A 23,606-nucleotide genomic window follows, 5' to 3' on the forward strand; every position below is an offset into this window, starting at 1 on the left:
TATATATATATTTGGCTCAGAGAATAAAAAGAGCAACTATGAGTGCAGAGGAACGCCAGGAACAACGAGATAGCCTTATCCTCCCGACATGTTTACTTTTTGGGCATTTGAAAATTTCTCAGTGTTGTAGTATAGAGGGCTCAGGACTATTTTTTACTAAAAATAAGATGTGGCATAATAAATTCAGTGGAAGAGCGTTTTCATCAAATAAAAATATTCTTTATTCACCAAACATCTGTAAAATTACAGATGTTTGACAAATAGAGAATATTTCCTTGACAAAATCTGGAGTGATATGGTCGATCCTGCTTGTTTATATGATGTGAATCCCAGGATCCTAGGACCAGGACCCTATACTACAAGCACCTATTGAGAATTTTCTCTAAGGAGACAAAGCTGTGCCGATAATTTTATTGTACAGTAGATAGTGTACAAATAGCTCTTATTCAAAAGTAAGAAACTGTCTCTCCTGTGGCACATATTGGTGGCTACTCCTTAAGTCAATTTCTGACCCTTTGAGGAGCCTGGAAACATGACTCGGTCAAACCCATCTGTAGTCAGCACTGTTCCATAGTTGTTGCTCCCCATCAGTACAGAGTAGTTTTCTTGTTGGCTTTGTGAGATGGGATTTGCAACAATTCCAAAACAGTTCTTTCTAGGTGGTTAACCTAACTCATGTGTCCAGAGTCTTCAAGGGGTTGGACCTCGACTTACAGGGTAGCCACCTAGAGATGGCACTAGAGATACAGTTTTATTTCTTTCTGGAGTGTAGCTATTATGCATACTTTTCCCAGGAAGCGTTGCCCTAAACTCATACACCCAGTGGTTATGAAAATGGAAAATGCTACAGGATTTACTAAAAGACATTATCAGCAAGAAGCAAAATGCCTTGAATGCCAATATGCAACAAAACCGCAGGTAAGGAGGGAAAGCAGTGGGTACTAAGTTGACAGAATGACTTCAGAATGAAGATATCAAACAGTCTCAAGTAAATACTAGTGACAAAATGACTTCAATGCACTGACCTTTACATTAGAATGTGGTGTTTCAGGACGTTAATCTGATACAGCAATGCACTCACATCTTATTACAACACATGCAATGGGTACCTGTATAAAAAAAGAACCCATTCTGAATTGTAAAATTCAACAAGACATTAAGTGAATAGTCACTTTGTTAATACAAACTAGCATCCTCAGACAGCCAAATAAAAAAGCCAACGTGGTGCTGGAAGGTGACCTCCTTGGCTTTCTGCAAAACAAAATGTTCAATTATTCACAGGATGATACAAAGATCCTTATAAAACAGCACAGTTGCTGCTATTGATTGATTCAATACTTTGGTACCACAGAAAAAAGAAAAAAAGAATAATAATGTGATCTATATTTCAAGACTCTTCTGCTGCAAAAGAACTTAATGGGTGAAAAGTTTATTCACAGGCCACAGGAACATGATTTCTGAGGACATCTGTCCACCTAATATCAAATGGCAGCTAACTATGAACAAAGACACGATCCTATCTATAAATACTGCATATGGTTTGTATTCAGTTTTAGGATACACAAAAAATAATATTCTGTATAAGAAATGAACCAATTCTAATAATCTAAAAAGAAAGCTGTAGGTTTTGAGACTTAAAAAGTGTTCCATTTGACCACATGCACGATAGGATAGGTTTAGCTTGTTTATTGGATGTTTAGATTATTAATATTTATTTATAAAGCAACATCAACTTCTGTAGCGCTTTACATAGAATAATATATATCTGTTCCCACACCCTAAATATCTTTATCTGTTCAAAACACCCCACTATCCCACTCTCCACAAGTGTTTTGTCTAGGGGTAACTCAACCCTCACATCCATACCCTCACCACCTCCTACTGTCTCCAATTTATAAACCTTGCCATATCCATCCCTTCCTCCCACGAGAGACTACCAAAAGGCTAGTAACACTGATAATATTCTGTGTAGATTACAATATTACCCACCTACGTGGCCTGCCGACAGACTATACCTCTACACTATCTACATGGGGAGGTGGGGAGCACTATCTACAGGGGGGCTGTATGGCACTATCTACAAGGGGGAGGTGGGGAGCACTATCTACAAGGGGGCACTATCTATGGGGGGCTGTATGGCACTATCTACAAGGAGGAGGTGGGGGCACTATCTACAAGGGGTGTATGGCACTGCCTACAAGGGGTGTGACACGATCTTCAGTGTGGCTGTATGTCACAATCTACAGAGGGGCTGTATGTCACAATCTACAGGGGGCTGTATGTCACAATCTACAGGGGGGCTGTATGTCACAATCTACAGGGGGCTGTATGTCACAATCTACAGGGGGCTGTATGTAACAATCTACAGGGGGGCTGTGTGGCACAATCTACAGGGAGGTCTGTATGGCACAATCTACAGGGGGCACTATCTACAAGGGGGGGCTGTGTGTGGCTCCCAGCCAGGGGAGGGGGGTCCAGTCAAAAGTTTGCTATGGGGCCCAGTCTTTCTTTACTTTAGAGTAAGTTTGTCACTGTGATAGACTTAATAGATGCCTGTACTACGCAGCATTAAGACAGCTTTCACTATGAAAAAAAAGTAAGGAAAATAAATTACTATTGATTATAAACTAAAGGGATTACAGTGCTGTCAACGTGAAAATATGTTGTTAAATCTAAACTGACTTTGGTTAAAAATGTTGTTTTCTTGAATGAACATGTTAAAGATGTTCCAAGGTTTTTGCTGGCAAAAAAAAAAGAAGGTTTTATAGTATCCAGAGATGAGATAAGTGAATTCCCCAAAATTCATTTCAGGCCAAATTCAATAAATTAATCAATGAATCGCAAGTGCCCAGAATACACTGAAAACTTGTGTCTGATTCTCTGATGATTTCTAAGACTTTATTTAACCCCTTTCAAGCTCTTTAACGCCAAGTCAGCATTAGTAATGTCATCCACCTATACCCCACATAATTGGCTGTAATAAAGGGAGGAATAACTGCAGTGCATTTTGGGAAGGCTGCCTGCAAAGCATTATGGAGAAGCTCACAAATGGTCATGTGATCCTTATCCTAATCTGTAAAATGGCGGCTGACGCTGGTTATTTTGCTGCGAATTCATGTGCCACAAACCTAAAAAATTATGGAGTTTGCAGAATCTAAAACTTTTAGGAAAAAATTTAAAACAAATTCCATTCAAGTAGAATCGATCTCTATTAGTGTCTTACAAAATTGTCTTCTACTGAAGGTAATAGCAGTAACAGTCTAAAAAATTATAAAATTCTGATTGCCTGCAGCCACCACTAGGTGGAGCTCATTATAGGGTTTGATGGAAGCTGTATGAATCAGTATGCAGGAAGCATGCCCTAGTGCTAGCATTTCATATATCGTACCTTTTGCGTTAGCCAATTAATCATACCAAAACCCATATTATGATTATTTGTAAGAAAAAGGAGTATATTGCCATTGTGACAGCATTCATTTATATCCTAATGGTATTAATGTATTTTTCTGCTCCACTAAAGCAGCTGATCCATGATTTCAGGTAAAGACATAAAAACAAAGCTACTCAATATGACAATTTACATCTTAGTTTGTATAATCGCCTTGTTTGTCAGTGACCAGCCTATTTTAGGCCTTAATCCCTTCCCGACATCCGCCATATATATACGGCGCTGTCGGGAAGGTGTTCTCGCAAACCGCAGTACAGTTACATCGCGGTGATGGTGCGGGCTCAGAAGCAGAGCGGGCACCATCACCGCGGGGTGACAGCTGTATTATACAGCTGGCACCCTCCTGTAACTGCCAGGACAGGAGCTATTCTCTGATCCGGCCGATTAACCCCTCAGATGCTGCGCTCAATAGAGCGCAGCATCTGACGGGTTTTAACCCGACCGGAAACCCAGCGACGCAAACGCTGGGTTGCTATGGCAATCGGAGGCCAAATAATGGTCTCCGTGTCTGCCTATTACAGAAGCCGATGAGGACCCGCCTCCGGAGGGTCCTCATAGGCTTGCTTTCAGTGAATAACTGACAGCGCCAATACACTGCACTACGTATGTAGTGCAGTGTATTAGAGTAACGATCAGGGCATCTGGTCCACAAGTCTCCTAGTGGGACAAGTCAAAAAAGTAAAAGAAGTTAATAAAAATGTCATAAAACAATAAAAACACTCAAGTTTCAAGTAAAAAAAAAAGCTAAACTGCCTTTTTTCCCATAATAAGTCTTTTATTATGGGAAAAACCGTAAAAAAATGTAAAAAACTAAACATAATTGGTATCGCCAAAATAGTATCAATAAAAACGGAAATCCGTCCCGCAAAATATAATCCCTGACACAGCTTTGTCCACGCAAAAATAAAAAAGTTATGGGTCTTAGAATATGGTGACCCAGAAAACAAATTATTTTATAAAAAAAAAGTGATTTTATTGTGCAAAAGCTGCAATACATAAAAAAACTATATAAATTTGGTATCGCCATAATCGTATCGACCCGCAGAATAAAGTTAACATGTAATTTATGGCACACTGTAAATGCCGGAAAAAAAACCCCCAATAAAACACTATTCCAGAATTGCTTGTTTTTGGTAATTTCCTATACCAAAAAATTCAATAAAAAGTGATCAAAACGTCATATGTGTTCAAAAATGGTGCCAATAAAATCTACAGCCCGTCTCGCAGAAAACGAGCCCACACACCGCTCCATTAACCGAAAAATAAAAAAGTTATGGCACTAGTAATGTGGTGATGAAAAACATCTCAATGCGCAGGCCGGAGGGGAACATTCCTTCAGTTTCAGGGCCCTAGTATTGAGGAACTAGGAAGAGACGGGACATAGCACATCCGCTGGAAGCGAGGGTGCCCGTATTATACCAGCGCAAAACTTTCCCAGCAAAATTTACAAATGTTGGGGTGCTTTTTCTTATTTATTTCTTGTGAAAATGAATAATGTTGATCTAAAACGACATCTTATTGGAAAAAAAAATAATTTAATTTTCACTGCTTAATTCTAATTAATTTAGCAAAAAACCTTTGGGATCAAAATTCTCACTATACCCCTAGATGATTCCTCAGGGGGTGCAGTTTCCCAAATGGAGTCACTTTTGGGGTGTTTCCACTGTACTAGTACTACAGGGGCTCAGCAAATATGACATGGCGCCCAGAAACCATTCCAAAATCCAAATGGTGCTCCTTCACTTCTGAGCCCTACCATGTGTCCAAACAGCAGTTTATGACCCCATATCAGGTATTGTTTTACATGGGAGAAATTGCTTTACAAAAGTTGCAGTGCTTTTTCTCCTTTAGTTCTCGTGGAAATGAAAAAAATTAGCTAAACCTACATTTTCTTTGAAAAAAGTTTCACGGCCTACTTCCAATAATTTCTGAAAAACACCTGTGGGGTCGAAATGCTCACTATACCCCTAGATAAATTCCTCAAGTGGTAAAGTTTCCAAAATGGGGTCACTTGTTGGGGGTTTCCACTATCTTGTCCCCCCTGTTCTCAGCCCCGCCGTGTGTCCAAACAGCCGTTTATGACCACATGTGGGGTATTGTTTTAATCGGGAGAAATTTCTCTACACATTTTGTGGTGCTTTTTCTCCTTTAGTCCTTTTGGAAAAAAAATTAGCTAAACCTACATTTTATTTGAAAAAAGTTTCACGGCCTACTTCCAATAATTTCTGAAAAACACCTGTGGGGTCGAAATGCTCACTATACCCCTAGATATATTCCTCAAGGGGTAAAGTTTCCAAAATGGGGTCACTTGTTGGGGGTTTCCACTATCTTGTCCCCCCTGTTCTCAGCCCCGCCGTGTGTCCAAACAGCCGTTTATGACCACATGTGGGGTATTGTTTTAATCGGGAGAAATTTCTCTACACATTTTGTGGTGCTTTTTCTCCTTTAGTCCTTTTGGAAAAAAAAATTAGCTAAACCTACATTTTATTTGTAAAAATGTAGATTTTCATTTTCATGGCCTACTTACAAAAATGTCTGCAAAAAAACTGTCAGGTTAAAATGCTCACCATACCCCTAAATAAATTCCTCGAGGGGTGTAATTTCCCAAATTGGGTCACTTTTGGGGGGTTTCCACTGTTTTGGTACCACAAGACCTCTTTAAAGCTGACATGGTGACTAAACTATATTCTGATGGAAGGGAGGTCCCAAAATCCTCTAGGTGCTCCTTTGCTTCTGAGGCCTGTGCTTCAGTCCATTAGCATGCTAGGGCCACATGTGGGATATTTATAAAAACGACAGAATCTGGGCAATAAATATTGAGTTGCGCTTCACTGGTAAAACTTTCTGTGTTACAAAAAAAAAATGGATTCAAAATGAATTTCTGCAAAAAAAAAAAAAAAACTTTGTCAATTTCATCTCTGCTTTAATTCCTGCGAAATGTCTAAAGGGTTGAGAAACTTTCTAAATACTGTTTTGAATACTTTGAGGGGTGTAGTTTTTAAAATTGGGTGACGTATTGTGGGTTTCTAATATATAAGGCCCTCAAAGTCCCAACTTAACTGGAACCTGTAAAAATAGCCTTTTAATATTTTCTTGAAAATGTGAGAAATTGCTGCTAAAGTTCTAAGCCTTGTAACGTCCTAGAAAAATAAAAGTATGTTCAAAAAAACGATGCCAATCTAAAGTAGGCATATGTGGGATGTTAATTAGTGACTAATTTGTTTGGTATTACTATCTGTCTTACAAGCAGATACATTTAAATTTAGAAAAATGCTAATTTTTGCAATTTTTGGCTACATTTTGGTGTTTTTCACAATTAAATACTGAATGTATTGACTAAATTTTACCACTAACTTAAAGTCCAATGTGTCTCGAGAAAACAATCTCAGAATCGCTTGGATAAGTAAAAGAATTCCGACGTTATTACCACATAAAGTGAGACATGTCAGATTTGAAAAATGAGGCTCTGTCAGGAAGGTCAAAAATGGCCAAAGCGGGAAGGGGTTAATGGCCAAAAAGGTAATTTTGTTTTTTCCATCGTCGCATTCAAAGAGCTATAATGTTTTTCATTTTTCGTCCACATAGCTGTATGAGGACTTGTTCTTTTGTGGGAAACATTTAATTTTTTAATAGCACCATTTTGGGGTTTATATAATTTATTGATTAACTTTTATTAACTTTTTGGGGGGGTAATCGAATAATAATTTTGTCATTCTTTCTTGTGTTTTAACTTTACGCCGTTTATATAATAATATATATAATATATGTATTTTTTTTATGTTATGGCTTTTATTTAATAAAAACAGTATTTATTAAAAAAGTGATCATGCATCCCCTGCATAGACTTAGGCTAGGTGTCATTCTTTCTTGTGTTTTAACTTTACGCCGTTTATATAATAATATATATAATATATGTATTTTTTTTTATGTTATGGCTTTTATTTAATAAAAACAGTATTTATAAAAAAAAGTGATCATGCATCCCCTGCATAGACTTAGGCTAGGTTAGGTACACAGCGTATCCCCCCCTTGCGGCCGCAGGGAATTCCGGCTGAAAAAACGCACCAAATTGTGGTGCAGTTTTTTGGCCAGAATGTCCACTGCGGAAAACTGCACAGAGAAAAAAAAAACACATACTTACCCTCTGATGTCCTGAAACTTCATCCCAGGAGGCTACTCCGGACGAAGGAACACAAAAGAGTTGTGTTTCAGTTGATGGAATCACAGCTTTTCTGCCGCAAAAAATGCAACATCTTCTATTTGTTGCGGGTTTTACCTCCTGATTGAATTAAATGGGGAAAACCCGCAATACTAAAGCAGTGCTTACGTAAATACAATTGACATGCTGCAGATTAAAAAAACGCACCACAGGTCAATTTCTGATGGTTTTTCCACTCCTCATTTACGCAGCGTATGAACTTACACTTACATTTCAAACATTACATACCGGCTTAGAAGTTCAGAAGCTTATTGCATACTGTTATACTTTGAACAGAAGATAGTATCTAGTAAGACTTTGTTGACATCTGTGCTAAGTCTCTCCTGTTCCATCATTGGAACATAAAAATGAAAAAACTGTAACGCAGTGGAGCCATTGCATCACAGACACTAACAGATTACGACGGAACCCATTCACTTCAATGGGTTCCGACGGGTTTTCGTGAGAGTGTGCGTCATTCTACCAGAAGAAATATTGCAGCTTGCTCGGAGCTTTGTATCAGAAAAATAAAGCTGCAACCACTATAATCACGGGTGGGATTCAAATTTTTAACAACAGATTCTCTGTTTTGCCGACAAAGACATATGCGCCGAGGGGGGTCGATGTGTTTCTCAGTGTATCGCACCATGGAAAATTATTTTAATAATCAAATAAAACAATTGCAATATTCCAAATACAGCCTATATTAAAGTGGACTCCAAATAAAGAAATTTCCTGTCCGGAATGTTTGGCTGGATTGCAACACTATGTATATAATTACATAAGCATACATATCTACCTACACACACATTATATTAAACTCACTCATTACACATAGACCTATATGCGCACATTCAATATCCTAAGCGTTCTCAGCCCATTTTGTTACACTGTGCACCGTGAGAAGGGTGGAGGACAGTGCGGCATGCGCAGTAAGCCGTGATAAATCTCCCGGCTAATGCACAGATACGGTGCAGAACCAAGCTCAGTACATATATTCAGCACCAGAACAAACTCAGTATATATATATAATATATATATATATATAAAGCACAAGAGCAAACATCAGTGAATATATACAGGACCAGAACTAAGCTCAGTACATAAATACAACACCAGAACCAAGCTCAGTACATATATACAGCACCAGAACAAAAAGTACATATATACAGCTCCAAAGCGAAACTAAGTACATATATACAGCATGAGAACAAAGCTCAGTACATATATACAGCACCAGAACAAAGCTCAGTACATAAATACAACACCAAAACTAAGCTCAGTACATAAATACAAAACTAAAACCAAGCTCAGTACATAAATACAGTATCCTAACCAAGCTCAGTACATAAACAAAGCACCAGAACAAAGCTCAATACATAAATACAGCACCAGAACTAACCTCATACATATATACAACACCAGAACAAAGCTCAGTGCATAAATACAACATCAGAACCAAGCTCAATGCATAAATACAGTACGATAACAAAGCTCAGTACATGTATACAGCACCAGGATCAAGCTCAGTACATAAATACATCACCAGAACCAAGCTCAGCACATAAATACAGCAGTAGAGTCAAGCTCAGTACATATATACATCATAACAACCAAGCTCAAAACATATATACATGAGCTTCCCGCCTCACCCTGGTTCTGCGAACCGGCTTTAATTTTAACAACCAGTTTCGAAGAACCGGGGCGAACCGGCCAGATCCCACCCCTGGCTATAACAATTATCAGCACAGAATTTTTAAACTACAAAATACGTGATGTAAAACGCTGGACAATCACTTTAAGACTATTTATATACTATAGTCATAGGATCAATTCTGATAGAGAATGCAGGTCGTAGACATGTACAGTTATACAACTTCTATAGAAGACTGCTAATAGATGTCTTACACAATTCATTGAATGTTTCTTGGAGCTGAAATCACCAACAAGTTTTACAATCTGTCATTGGCATGCATGAAGGAGCAGAACAGACATGCTTGTCAATGGAGATTTTCCACCAGGAGAAATACATCTCTCTCTTATAAAAGTCACATATCTCGGTTTATCACTATACAGAGAAATCACCTTTACATTGTGGTTACTCTATTTTTTAGAAAATAGTGAATCGCAGGAGAGCGTTTTATCACTTTTATAACATGTTTCATCACTGAACACTCTGATAGTGAACCAATACTGCCACAGATACACAGATAGTGTGGTCAATCTGTAAATCTGGTCTATTGGTCATCAGCTTTATTGGGACTGTTGGAATTGTTTTCTCTTACATACACTACAGTTCAAAAGTTTGGGGTCACTTAGAAATTTCCTTATTTTTGCAAGAAAGGCACAGTTTTTTTCAATGAAGATAACATTAAATTAATCAGAAATACACTCTATACATTGTTAATGTGCTAAATGACTATTCTAGTTGCAAACGTCTGGTTTTTAATGCAATATCTACATAGGTGTATAGAGGCCCATTTCCAGCAACCATCACTCCAGTGTTCTAATGGTACATTGTGTTTGCTAACTGTGTTAGAAGGCTAATGGATGATTAGAAAACACATAAAAACCCTTGTGCAATTATGTTAGCACCGCTGTAAACAGTTTTGCTGTTTAGAGGAGCTATAAAACTGACCTTCCTTTGAGCTAGTTGAGAATCTGGAGCATTACATTTGTGGGTTCGATTAAACTCTCAAAATGGCTAGAAAAAGAGAGCTTTCATGTGAAACTCGACAGTCTATTCTTGTTCTTAGAAATGAAGGCTATTCCATGCTAGAAATTGCCAAGAAACTGAAGAATTCCTACAACGGTGTGTACTACTCTCTTCAGAGGACAGCACAAACAGGCTCTAACCAGAGTAGAAAGAGAAGTGGGAGGCCCCGCTGCACAACTGAGCAACAAGACAAGTACATTAGAGTCTCTAGTTTGAGAAATAGATGCCTCACAAGTCCTCAACTGGCAGCTTCATTAAATAGTACCCGCAAAACGCCAGTGTCAACGTCTACAGTGAAGAGGCGACTCCGGGATGCTGGCCTTCAGGGCAGAGTGGCAAAGAAAAAGCCATATCTGAGACTGGCTAATAAAAGGAAAAGATTAATATGGGCAAAAGCACACAGACATAGGACAGAGGAAGATTGGAAAAAAGTGTTATGGACAGACGAATCGAAGTTTGAGGTGTTTGGATCACACAGAAGAACATTTGTGAGACGCAGAACAACTGAAAAGATGCTGGAAGAGTGCCTGACGCCATCTGTCAAGCATGGTGGAGGTAATGTGATGGTCTGGGGTTGCTTTGGTGCTGGTAAAGTGGGAGATTTGTACAAGGTAAAAGGGATTTTGAATAAGGAAGGCTATCACTCCATATTGCAACGCCATGCCATACCCTGTGGACAGCGCTTGATTGGAGCCAATTTCATCCTACAACAGGACAATGACCCAAAGCACACCTCCAAATTATGCAAGAACTATTTAGGGAAGAAGCAGGCAGCTGGTATTCTATCTGTAATGGAGTGGCCAACGCAGTCACCAGATCTCAACCCAATAGAGCTGTTGTGGGAGCAGCTTGAACGTATGGTATGCAAGAAGTGCCCATCAAGCCAATCCAACTTGTGGGAGGGGCTTCTGGAAGCATGGGGTGAAATTTCTCCCGATTACCTCAGCAAATTAACAGCTAGAATGCCAAATGTCTGCAATGCTGTAATTGCTGCAAATGGAGCATTCTTTGACGAAAGCAAAGTTTGAAGTAGAAAATTATTATTTCAAATAAAAATCATTATTTATAACCTTGTCAATGACTTGACTATATTTTCTAGTCATTTTGCAACTCATTTGATAAATATAAGTGTGAGTTTTCATGGAAAACACAAAATTGTCTGGGTGACCCCAAACTTTTGAACGGTAGTGTATTTGTCTTGGTAATTATCTTTTCCTAGCAATGTAATTGAGGTGTTGAAATTATTTAACTCTGCTCCTATTCTACCAAAAAAAGTGGACGTGCCTCACCTAAAAGGAAGAGGAGCCTACATCCAAAGTTTTGACCAGGGGCCTCCGCCAATATTGATCTCACTCTGTCTACAGTATAATCATCTTTGACTTTACTACACTGAACACGTTTATAAAAAGTTATGACCCTATGAAATTGTTACATAATGTTTATTAAACTTTTTTTTACAAACAATGTGTGAACTCAGGCCTAAGGCCAGTTTAAGATACTTGTAATAAACATTTCATGATTAGAGATGAGCGAACCGGGACAACCGAACCCGGTTTCGGTCCGAAATCCGGAAAAGTTCGGTTCGCAGCGAATCCGAACTTCACCGGGTTCGGCCGAACCCGTTTTGACCGAACCCGGTCAAAAATATTATACAAATCGGCAGCCACTTATCTCTATTAATCACTGATAGAGAAAAGAGGCTGCTGATTAAAAATAAAATAAAAAGCATTTCATACGTACCCGGTCGTTGTCTTGGTGACGAGTCCCTCTTCTTCCTCCAGTCCGACCTTCTTTTCTGACGCGGCAGCCTGTGATTGGCTGCAGAGGCCTCTGCAGCCTGTGATTGGCTGCAGAGGCCTCTGCTGCCTGTGATTGGCTGCAGCGGTCACATGGGCTGTATCATCATCCAGGAAGGTCGGGCCGGATGTCGAGAGGGACGCGTCACCAAGGCAACGGCCAGGAGACCGGACTGGAGGAAGCAGAAAGTTCTCGGTAAGTATGAACGTCTATTTTTTTTACAGGTCACTCTATATTGTGATCGGTAGTCACTGTCCAGGGTGCTGAAACAGTTACTGCAGATCAGTTAACTCTTTCAGCACCCTGGACAGTGACTATTTATTGACGTCGCCTAGCAACGCTGCCGTAATGATGGGTGCACACATGTAGCCACCCGTCATTACGGGTAATATATTTTATAATGGGAGCACGGCTCGGAAAAACTACCGGCTGCCCGTGGCCGGCCGTGCTCATCTCCTTAAATACTCTGTGCTGCCTTAAACTCTGTGGACAGGTCAGGATCCTGTTTCTTTTAAATGCTGCTGGGGAACCCGCTCGATCCACTATATAAGGCTGCGCTACAGTGCAGCATTTAAAAGAAACAGGATCCTGACCTGTCCATAGAGTTTAAGGCAGCACAGAGTATTTCAGGAGATGAGCGTGCAGATTCAGTGCTGCTGTGAACTCTGCTCTTACCATTACGTAGCTCAGTCTGTTACCTCTCCTCCACTCCTGTCCTCAATAACACCTTCACATGATTGGCAAGTCACCACGTAATGGTAAGAGCAGAGTTCACAGCAGCACAGAGTATTTCAGGAGATGAGCGTGCGGATCTTGTACGGGGTGGTGACTTGCCAATCATGTGAAGGTGTTATTGAGGACAGGAGTGGAGGAGAGGTAACAGACTGAGCTACGTAATGGTAAGAGCAGAGTTCACAGCAGCACAGAGTATTTCAGGAGATGAGCGTGCAGATTCAGTGCTGCTGTGAACTCTGCTCTTACCATTACGTAGCTCAGTTGTACCTCTCCTCAACTCCTGTCCTCAATAACACCTTCACATGATTGGCAAGTCACCACGTAATGGTAAGTGCAGAGTTCACAGCAGCACAGAGTATTTCAGGAGATGAGCGTGTGGATCTTGTGCGTGGTGGTGACTTGCCAATCATGTGAAGGTGTTATTGAGGACAGGAGTGGAGGAGAGGTACAACTGAGCTACGTAATGGTAATGGCATTACATGGGTGGGAAGGGCCACTGGTTTTGTCCATTCCCAGGCTAATAACACTGTGTTGTATGTGGCTGGTTATGATAAATTGGGTGGAACCCCATGTCTTTTTAAAAAAAATAAAAAAAAAAAAAAATAAATAATTTAAAAAAATGACGTGGGGTCCCCCCCAATTTTATAACCAGCCAGATACAACACAGCAGCAGCAGCCTAGCATTACAAGGGTGGGAAGGTCCACTGTTTTTGGCCCTTCCCAGCCTCATAATACCAGCCTGCGGCCGCCCCGGAGCCCGACCGTCACAACAGATGGTCGGGTACTGGATCGTACCTGGCTCTTCCTGGCACCCCTGGTGGTGGTGGGTACCGGGGTAATAATGGTGGTTAGTGTTAGCCTCTGCACCGGCTAACACTAAGCCTCGCCTTAGTAATGGATGTTGTCACTCAGACAGCGGCCATTACTAAAGTGGTAGTAATAAAATTTGAAAAGAAAAGACAAAGATATAGATAAAATATTTTATTGAAATAAAGCACCCCCAACACAACCCTCATTAACCATTTTATTGTAGAAAAAAAACCCGTCATCTAAGTAATCCTCGAAACCGACGTAGTCCAAACACCAAACCTGTAAAAAAATAAATAAAAAAAAAATGAAATAAAACATGTCGTAAGCTTAGATTCAGTTTAATGTGTGATACTGACTGTTATACCAATTGTTGCTTTTCTGTGTTTTTCACAGCGCTGGGCTCTGGGCCTAACATGGACTTTCGTTTGCGAGACCAGTCTTGGATCTCACAACTTAATGTCGTCTTCAAAGAGGATTCGGATTTGTTTTTAGATAGTAAAGGGAAAGATACGAGGGAATCAACCAATAGGCTGAAGAGTCTTTTTAAACAAAGGACTAAGATATGGTGGAACAAAGCCTTCCTTGAAAGATACTTAATCAAAGGATTTATTCCAAGAGGCTTGAGGATTCAAGTTTTCCCCACCCTCCACAATGAGGAAGAAGCGTTTAGAGCTAAATGGGAACATTTATCTACCACTTGTTCTCGGGGTTACATGGACCTTTTAATTCAGTCCAATAATACATCTCTTAAATCCATAGAGAAAGAAATAGACGACTTAAATGCGATTCTGAAAAAAGATCTTCCCACTGAGGCCCTGGAAAAACTTAATAGTGACCTGGAACTAGATTTCAAAAAATGGGAAAATGAAATCTGTTCTATTAAAACAAAAAAATTCCAGAGGGATAACAACGACTATTTACAAGGCAGGGTCTATAAATGGAGGAATGGTAGAACACGCTCTGGGCCTCGATCCAGATCTGGGTCCATGTCCTCTCAAACCTCCAACGATGGAAGCATAGAAACAAGATGGAATGGAGACATAACACCTGGACAAAATCCAAATTTCCCCCGGAGAAATAGGGAGAGACAAGCCGCGAAACGGAAGTCACCATCTCCATATTCTGGAGGCAAAAAAGCGAGAAACTTAGAGGTAATTAACCTGTCAACACACACCCTCTCTGACACACAATGTGAGATTTTAAATAAGGGACTCACATTTTCTCCAAATAATAAGTTTGACTTTTTCACAGCGGTAAAAGATTTGTTCCTCTTTTCACGGAAATTGGTACTGCGAAAATTGCACGGGAGGGGTGCCAGCAATATGGGCCTTGACAGCCCTCTGGAAAGAGAAACGCTACTAGCCTTGGAGGAACTTTTACAGGAACAAATCCCCTTAGAGCAAGGTGGGTTCCCTAATTCTATTGTATCCCGGTCTAAAAGGTTTCCCCCCTTGTCCTTATGCCCACAGGTGGAGATTTTCACAAAGCTTGTGATGGAAGACTTTAAAAAGATCTCCGTCAACAATAGATACGATAACCTCACAGCAGCACAGCGTGCAGCACTCAAATCCCTTCAATCACTTGAAGACGTGGTCTTTAAGGCGGCGGACAAGGGGGGTAACATAGTGGTTTGGCCAACCAAACAATATGAGAAAGAAGCTTTCCGTCAACTACGGATGAAAGAGACTTATTGTAAATTGAGCCATAATCCTATAGGCACCTTCTCGTTGGATTTAATGAAAATCCTGAACAGTGCTTTTGAGAAGGGTATCATCCCCAAAAAAACATACGATGGCCTAATTGTGGAATTTCCTAAGATCCCCACCTTTTACCTCCTTCCTAAAATTCATAAGGACATTAGGGATCCTCCAGGTCGCCCCATAGTGTCAGGGATTGACAGTCTATGTGAACCAGTATGCAAATTCATTGACTTCTACTTGAAGCCCCTAGTAGAGTGCCTACCATCATACGTAAGAGATACCACGGAAGTACTTAAAAGAATTGATGGGATTTATTTGGAGACAGATATGCTGCTGGTCACAGCAGACGTGGAATCCCTGTACACGTGCATTAGACATCGAGATGGTATTGAGGCGGTCCGCTTCTTCCTTGAGATGAGCAACCGGGACAGCCATTTATGTGACCTAATAGTTGTTTTGCTGGAGTTCATCCTCATGCATAATCTGTTTGTCTTCAAAGATTCTTTTTATGTCCAAAAACAAGGCACGGCCATGGGGGCGGCGTGCGCGCCGTCATACGCCAACCTGTTTCTGGGCCTCTGGGAGAGGCGGGTTGTGCATGGTGACGGCGCCTACGCCGACGACCATGTGCTGTGCTGGCTACGTTACATTGATGATGTCTTCATTATTTGGCAGGGCACTGAATTACAACTTGTCAATTTCATGCAGAAATTGAATATTAATAATTGGAATATTAAACTGACATTTGTTCATGACAGACATAGGGTGAACTTTCTAGACATAACCATCACATCAGATCTAGATGGGAGATTACAGACCGACGTCTACAGAAAAGAGACGTCGGTCAACTCCCTTCTACATGCGACATCGGCACATACTTATTCCACTATCAAAGCTGTCCCGGTTGGTCAATTTTTGAGGATGAGGCGGATCTGTTCCTCGGACTCGAGCTTCGAAAATCAGGCTCAAGATTTACGGGAACGTTTTAAAGAGAGGGGGTACAGCCATCGCTGTATTAAACAGGGCTATAATCGGGCAAGGAGGGTGGCACGGAAACAATTACTCAACCCACCACCTCTAGAACAAAAGGAAAAGACATCTGGTGTGATTAGATTTATTTCAAACCACAATAACCAGTGGCAAGTAATGAGAGAAATCCTGGAAAAACATTGGCCCATTTTACAGTTGGAAACAACACTTACTGCAGCTCTACCCCCACACCCCCAAATGACCGCAAGAAGAAGCAGAAACTTAAGGGATATTCTTATACAGAGCCATTACATTCCTAAACGAGAGAATCCCTTTTCGACCAGAGGCCCCGTACAGGGTTGTTTTCCTTGCGGTGACTGCATTGCATGCCCAAATATTTTGCGGACTTCATATTTTGACTCCATAAAAACGGACAGACGTTTTAAAATCTTACAATATATCTCGTGCAGTACCACTCACGTGATATATTATGCTACATGTGACTGCCCTATGGTTTACGTAGGCCTAACCTCGAGACAACTAAGGTTACGGGTGAGGGAGCACGTACGAGATATATCCGCAGCTAAAGATATAGTTGACCTGACAACTTTAAAAACCATCCCAAGACATTTTAAACTAAAACATGGATGCGACCCTAGAACTTTCCGAGTAAGGGGCATCGACCGTATCCATTGTGGTGTCAGAGGTGGGGATATCAAAAAAATGCTTGCACAAAAAGAGTGCAGGTGGATCATCACACTGGGCACCATGACTCCACATGGGCTCAATGAAAATTTAAGTTTCTCGGCTTTTTTGTAATACATTTGCTGCCTCGTTTTGGTATGCAAGATGACTCTAACTAGCAAATCCCTCCTATACTAACTTTCCTTTTCAGTTTTTATGTGTTTTTAATAGTTATTAATGCCTGTTTCTTTCTGCAGTATCATATCTAGATCAAGTGATCCCATTAGTGTCGTCCTTCCGATATACCACGGAACCACATCTACGATATACCAACCAACTCCTACGGACAAGACGAATTTATCTATTTAAATTGTTGATTTATTTATTTATTTTTTGCTCATTCTATTGATCTATAGAGCATTGTATGTTCCGCTAGTAATGTATTTATTACATGCTATTCCTTTATATCCCACTATATTATTACCATATGATATATAGTAAGTTACTTGTGATTGTATCTCCTTTTATATTTCTTTTTATTGTATATACACATTGTGTATAGTCTACCTATACAACTTTTTTTTTTTTTTTTTTTTTTTTTTATATTTTTCATGTGTGTGCCCCTTTTCTTTTTTGCCTTTTTTGTCGTTTGGCTTTTGTCGTTTACTTTGTGTTTCACTGTTCGCAATAATATATTTAATTATATGTGTCTTATACTCATGTTATTCATGATCTTCCTTTTCACTTGCACTGCATTTTGCTATCCCTGGAATATTTTCTTTCCCCCCCTTCCCCTCCCCCTCCCTCCCCTTTCTTTCTTTTTTCTTCTTTTTTCTTACTCTTTCACCACTTTAATAGCACTTAACTCTTAGCATTATTATATCTTATTGTTATTTATATCTCTATATTGTAATGCACTATCATCTGTATTGTTGTAATTTTATTCTATTTGTCACTTCACATTATCAATGCTATCCTTGGACTTACATGTCTTCTTAGGTCATTTGTTCTCATTTTTTCTTTTTTTCATTCTTCCTTTTTTTCTTCCCTCTCCTTCTGTCCCCTTTTTTCTTTCATTTTCTTTCTTGTTTTTCTTTCTTTTTTATTCACTTCTCTGGCTGATCCTCCCGGAGAAACATGATTAACACACATTTTTCTACCTATACATCTTTTCTTTTCCCTTATTGTTCGGTCACACTCACATTTTTATGCAGAGGTACATGCTCTGACACTTATTTCAATATCTTCGTACGTCCTGGGGTTTGCGCATGCCGGAGATGAACCTGGGAGCCTCGCCTTGTTCCTCTGTCGTCTGCACGCTCGCACTGCGCATGCCCTGTTCCCATGGACACGCGTCCTTGGGGGCACGCATGCGCACTGGGTGCGTGACGAACAGCGGTCAGGGATCTCGTGGCTCTGGTCGGGTTCCCGCGCATGCGCCGTAGACCAGAACGGGAGGACTAACACCGGAATCGCTTACTATTTGATTAAGTGTATCATATATAAAGCTTGACACTGCAGTCCATAACACACTACCCCCTGAGGAAGCCATATTGGCGAAACGCGCGTCGGGGCGCAATATTTTCAGGCTGCAGTGCGGGGCCACACTACATTCATCTTGATGGGTAAGCCCAACAACATACTCTCCATATTTGATAGAGACCCTTTGTGACTCAACATGGGTATTACATACTTGAACGTGTCTTTGGCAGTTATAGTCCTACTCTGATATTTTTGTCCAGGTCCGCTTGTCTACTTTTATAATGCGCTAAGAAACCATGATCACTAATGTGCTACTTTCTAGCAATTTTACAAGCAACAGGGCTAACTGAGCTGGATCTGTGTTGCGGTGAATTCTTAACATGTGTGTTTCTTATCATTAGTTTACTTCTATACTGACACCATATTTGTTAGACTGTGTTACCTGTGACCTTCACTGGACAGTGATCTTTTGCCAAGGATTGTGTGTTCATGGTGGGCGCCACATCCTATTTTCCAACATTTTTGTGGCCACCACACTGCTTTTTTTATCCGGATCCATTTTTGAATTTTATGTACTAATATTGTGTATTGTATGTCCTAATAAATTTTGTCATTTTTTCTACTTTATTTGTGGCGTAATGACTTCTTTTCCTCTCAGTCTTTCATGTATAGAAGCCTGCCGCAAAGTTGACTTAGATACAGGGCGCCAGCAACAGTATCATACATGGCCATACAGACATATATTCAAACAAACATACATGCAAACATACATATATACAAACATACATACATACATATATACAAGCATGCACATATATACATGCAAATATACATACATGCAAACATACACACATATATACATACATACATACATGCAAACTATCATACATACATGCATGCATACACACACACACATGAAAACATACATACATACAAACAAACATGCAAAGATACATACATATATACAAGCATGCACAAATATACATGCAAACATAAATACATGCAAACATAATTACATACATGCACATATATATAAACATACATGCAAACATACATGCAAAAATAAAAACATGCAAACATACATACATGCACATATATACATACATACATGCCAACATACATACATGCCAACATACATACATGCAAACATACATGCATGCAAACATACATACAAGCATACATGCATACATGCAAATATATACATGCAAATATACATACATGCAAACATACACACATATATACATACATACATACATGCAAACTATCATACATACATACATACATGCATGCATACACACACACACATGAAAACATACATACATACAAACAAACATGCAAAGATACATACATATATACAAGCATGCACAAATATACATGCAAACATAAATACATGCAAACATAATTACATACATGCACATATATATAAACATACATGCAAACATACATGCAAAAATAAAAACATGCAAACATACATACATGCACATATATACATACATACATGCCAACATACATACATGCCAACATACATACATGCAAACATACATGCATGCAAACATACATACAAGCATACATACATGCATACATACATGCAAATATATACATGCAAATATACATACAAACATGCACATATATACATACATGCCAACATACATGCAAACATACATGCACATATATACATACATGCATGACAACATACATACATACATGACAACATACATACATGCCAACATACATACATGCAAACATACATACATACATGCAAACATACATGCACATATGCACATACATACATGACAACATACATACATGCCAACATACATACATGCAAACATACATACATACATGCATGCAAACAAACATACATGCACATATACACATACATACATGACAACATACATACATGACAACATACATACATACATACATACATACGTACGTACGTACGTACGTACGTACGTACGTACGTACGTACGTACGTACGTACGTACGTACGTGCAAACATACATACATAAATAAACTCACCTAAGACGTTCCCACGAAGATTTGAACGGTCCCGTCACTTTTCTTCTTACTGCTCCCATTCACAATAATAGAGTGGTGGGCGCAGATGACGTAATCACGTGTGCCTGATATGATTATGTCATCTGCGCCACAACGCATGTAATGTAATGTAGTGTAGTGTAGTGTAGAGTGCGCTGCAGCCTGTGATTGGCTGCAGAGGCGGTCACGTGGGATGAAGCGTCATCCCTGGAGGCCGGCCTTCTGACGTCATCCTGACGTGCGTGACTGCCACTACAGCCTGTGATTGGCTGCAGCGGCGACATGGATGAAACGTCATCGCTGGAGGCCGGACAAGAGGAAAGTAAGTATGAACGTATTATTATTTTTTTTTATTACATTAAAATTGTATTTTCCGCGCGCCGAGCATGTACTGTCAAGGTTGCTGAAAGAGTTAGTGCAGCCCATTAACTCTATCAGCACCCTGGACAGTAGCATGCTCGGCGCACGGAAATTACAGGTTCTGTCCAAACTAGTTCGGTCCGAATCGAACTTTTTCGGGAAATTCGGCGAACTAGCCGAACCGAACTTTTGATAAGTTCGCTCATCTCTATTCATGATCATTTATATGGCCTCAATACCCAGACCTTTGTTTGGTTCTCCTGAACCAAACCTAAGTCACGATAGGGTTCTATGGTAATCTAAGTTTGGTTCTGCAAAACAAAGTTTGGTCTTCAAAAAGGACCTTAACTTGTCAGTATTATGAATGTCTTAAACTGGTCTTAGGCTGCACTAACACATTTATTTGCGCTCACCCAATGTTAATAGCTAGGTGGTACATAGTCAATTTGGTCTCTTGCTATAGACAGTCAAAAGATGGAATTGTAGTTAAATCTGAAACATTGGCCTTGTTATCTAGTATATAGCTAAGAACAGTTTATCCTTATATGAAGGCTACCATTCACAAAATAAACCCTCTGTGCACACACGTCAGGACTTTAAGTCCACTATAAACAGTCAAATTACCTCTCCTTGTGAGGAAGGTGGTAAAGCAAGGACATCAGTATTGGAAGATGCTAAAAATGTTCCATTTATGGGGATATTTCTCTTGGAGATGAACATTAGCGGATCCAACTATAAAACTACAGAAAACAAGAATTTATATTTTGTCAATATCCCTCACTTCAATTTTTTATTTTTTTTTGTAATGCTGAGATATTCAGATTTCTATTTGACTGCTTTAAGTGGTCAAGACTCTATTGAGCAGATTTACTAATCAAAATGCCCCAGAATTCTAGGTTAAATTGAGGCAGAATTCTAGCCATGCACTACATTTTAGACACTTTTTGTGCTGCGCTCGACAATTGGTGTGGTTTAGCTAAAAGGGCGTGGTCTAACAGAAAGGGCCATGGCTTAAATGCGTAGTATGCCGTGCGTATACTGAGTCAACCAATATGTGGTATATAGAAGAGAATAGTGTCTTGCATGTCTAGCTAGTTGCGCTACGTTTTTAGGGATCCGGTCAAAATCCCTAAGGATAGCACCCGTCATTCATTTGTTTCTCACTACAGTGCAGCTCCTATATATTGTTTGTTTCTTACAATATGTGTGTATATATATATATATATATATATATATATATATATATATTATATATAATGTGTGTGTGTGTATATATATATATATATATATATATATACACACACACACACACACACACACACACACACACACACACACACAAACTCCAGGGGCGTTGCTAGGGTGTTAATAGTTTTCTATGTGCTACTAATGTTTGTTTTCTTTTGTTTGATTTTTTTACAGGTTCGGATGTTGGACTGCTTCAGATTCGAGGACTACTTCGATGAAAGCGGTTATTTTTTTTTTTTTTTTTAATAGAATGGCTAACGCGGATTGTGTGTGTGGGGGGTTTATTTAAATAAAATATTTTTTCTGTGTGTCTGTGTTTTTTTTAAAAACTTTATTATTACTGCCTTAATAATGGCCGCTATCTGATTGACAGTGTCCATTACTAAGGGGAGGCTTAGTGTTAGCCGGTGGAAAGCCTAACACTAACCCCACCATTATTACCCCGGTACCCACCGCCACCAGGGGTACTGGGAAAAGCTAGGTACGATCCAGTACCCGACCATCTGTAGTGATGGAAGTGTACTGGGGCGGCCGCAGGCTGGCATTATTAGGCAGTGAAAGCCCAAAAACTGTGGGCCTTCCCATCCTGGTAATGCTAGCCTGCCGCTGCTATGTTATATCTGGCTAGTTATGAAAAATGGGAAGACCCCACGTCATTTTAAAAAATAAATAAAAATTAATTACTGAAAAAAAGTGATGTGGGGTCCCCCCAATTTCTCATAACCAGCCAGATACAGCATAGCAGCAGCAGTCCTCGAAGTCAAAGTAGTCCAACAGCCAAAACGTTAAAGCAACAGAAATAAAAATAATTGTAATAAAAAAAGGATAGAATTGCGTAGTAGACTATGCTAATTTATCCTGAGGGATCCCATAAAAAAAAACGTATACCATAAATTTTTTTAACATGAGAGGCTATGGGTGATGGATGTCACTGTATGGAAGCATCCATGGGGGCCGTGGCAGTATCTACAGAGGGAAGTGTGTGGCAAAAATTGTACAAATTAAATTCATACGTTTTCAAAATGGACAGGGAAAAAAACGGATGCAAAACGGGTCAAAATCGGCAGTTAAAAATTGAAACACAGGCCAGAACGGAAACGGAACGGATGCAAAACGGCCAAGAAAAATGGACCAAAACGGACGTTTTAATCGGCCGACACTAGGACCCTGTCGTGTGAATAGAGCCTTAGACTTAGCAATTGTGCACGGATGATACTTTTATAAAGACACAAAAGAAGATAAGGCCAGGGTAGAACAGACTAAAAATGGTGGTGAGAAATAAATATTTTATGTTTGGCGTAACGTACACTCTGCCTAACAGAAACGCATTAATGCCTTGGCACCTGACGCCCATGCTAAACTTGTTTGTGTCACCCATCGTTTTTAACTAAAGGTGTACAGGTTAGCAAGAAAAAAAAT

The 23,606-nt window shown here is 39.7% G+C and overlaps 1 long non-coding RNA gene across 1 annotated transcript; it reads left to right on the top strand.

Annotated features, from left to right (window-relative positions):
• The first annotated feature begins 804 nt into the window (after positions 1–804).
• LOC142760795 (uncharacterized) lies at positions 805–22,495 on the top strand. The gene is made up of 2 exons (XR_012883403.1): positions 805–918; positions 22,362–22,495. It is a non-coding gene; the product is annotated as an uncharacterized LOC142760795 (long non-coding RNA).
• Positions 22,496–23,606: the final 1,111 nt, after the last annotated feature.

This window comes from Rhinoderma darwinii, chromosome 4 (assembly GCF_050947455.1).
Source record: "Rhinoderma darwinii isolate aRhiDar2 chromosome 4, aRhiDar2.hap1, whole genome shotgun sequence".
Lineage (NCBI taxonomy): Eukaryota > Metazoa > Chordata > Amphibia > Anura > Rhinodermatidae > Rhinoderma > Rhinoderma darwinii.